Raw genomic sequence first — 2,107 nt, forward strand, 5'->3', positions numbered from 1 at the left:
TCTCCCCACCTTAATCAGTGTGGATAAGAGGGTATGTGGGATTACAGTATACACACAGACAGACAGATACCCCTCTTCACACCTTAATCAGTGTGGATAAGAGGGTATGTAGGATTACAGCATAAACACACACACACACACGCACAGACACACAGACACTCTCTCATCACAATCAATGTGGACAAAATGGTGTGTGGGGATTAAAGTATATATATTCACACACAAAGCCAAGGTCTTTTCCCCAAAGTAGGGGAGTCCAAAACTAGAGGACATAGGTTTAAGGTGAGAGGGAAGAGATATAAAAGGGAGCTAAGGAGCAACGTTTTCTCGCAGAGGGTGGTGCGAGTATGGAATGAGCTGCCAGAGGAAGTGGTGGAGGCTGGTACGTTTCCAACATTTAAAGGCATCTGGATGGATACATGAATAGGAAGGGTTTACAGGGATATAGTCCAAATGCTGGCAAATGGGATTAGAGTAGTTTATGATATTTGGTCAGCATGGACGGGTTGGACCAAAGAGTCTGTTTCTGTGCTGTCCATCTCTATGACTCTATCACACTGTCACACACACACACACACACACACACACACACAGAGTAGCAGAGGGTAAATGATGATTAAAACTGACACACACACAGATACCCTCTGTCACGCCATCTAATGTGTAGACTGGGGTATATGAGTGTTAAGCCACCCAAACACAGGCACAGGACAAGATTCCTCTTTAACCCACATCCTTGCTGAATCACTGTATCTCATAGCTCTTGGATTGGTTCCCAAGATTGCAGTGAAAGGTTAAATGTATAGATTATTGCGGAGTACATTTTGTTTGCCAGACAAAATGAAATGTTCCATTTTTCAACTTCTTCCCTGTCAGTTTCATTGTTACTCCTTCTCAGTGTGAAGTCATGGGGTACTTGATCAGCTGCCATCATGAGTTGTTGCAAGTTACTCTCATTTGTTCTGCCCTACATCTCGCTCAGGCATCTCACCATCTAGTCCAGACTGGAGCTTCACACTTAATCACCCCTCCCAGAAGGGAAAATACATGCACATGAAAGGGAATGAGAAAATGAAAGTGTGTGACAGAGAGAGAGACAGACAGACAAAGACAGAGACAGAATAAATGACAGGGAGAGGCAGTGAGAAAGTGAAGCAATGAATGAATGGAGACAGTCAGATGGGGAAAGAGAGTTCAAAAGAGAGAGAGAGAACAGAAAGAGAGAGAATGACAGATGCAGAGAGACAGAACTAAATCACATTCTGGAATTTACATATAATGTCCTTACCTTCTTAAAAAGGGGGCAAGAATTTGAATGTTATCCTTACCAAACTAACCCTGATGATTCCAGCACCACGATTTTCATTAAGAACCAAAATAAATGGCACAATTTCCTTGTGAAATACAGAGTGTGTGTATTCCAGTACAATACTAGCACTGCTTCATGAATGAGAACTTACTGAAAGTTGAAGTATATAACAGTCTTTTGAGTGTAGAGGTTTGTGAAGAGGAGAGTGGGCTATAACTTGAGGATAATGAACAAACATATTCAAAATAATAGCCAATGGGATAATTTTCATTTCTAGACATTAATCACTTACAAATTAAATAATTTCCCCTGAATTCAGGAATTTCACATTAAAAATGATTGAAGTATATCTACAATATTCTATTGTGTATTCAGAACAAAAGATTGCAGTGAATTTATTTAAAATTTGGCACAAATTGAATAGTCTTCTTCTGTGGTGCAAGTTTGCATTATACCTGAGCATTTTAAACCTGGCAAGTTTACAGCTTTGATCATCAGATTACTGTCAAAGAGGATGAGAGGTTAGCAAGAAGCTACATTGCTTTATGTCAGTGCTTGCTGTCTGAAAGGTTTCTATCTTCCAATGGAAGGGAGTTTTAAACAGTTGTACTGGCAATGAAAGCAATGCTATCACTGCTGACAAACTACGTCTTAAACCACACACACATAAACCTGACTTAAAAATAATATTGCCAATGGATTAAAAGGAAGAAACGGTTTCAATGATATGGCCACCCAAGTACAAAGATCATTAAAATGTCATGACCAGGTACTGAAAATAATCAAAAAGGTTAGTGG

This window comes from Rhincodon typus, chromosome 36 (assembly GCF_021869965.1).
Source record: "Rhincodon typus isolate 14 chromosome 36, sRhiTyp1.1, whole genome shotgun sequence".
In the NCBI taxonomy this organism is placed as follows: domain Eukaryota; kingdom Metazoa; phylum Chordata; class Chondrichthyes; order Orectolobiformes; family Rhincodontidae; genus Rhincodon; species Rhincodon typus.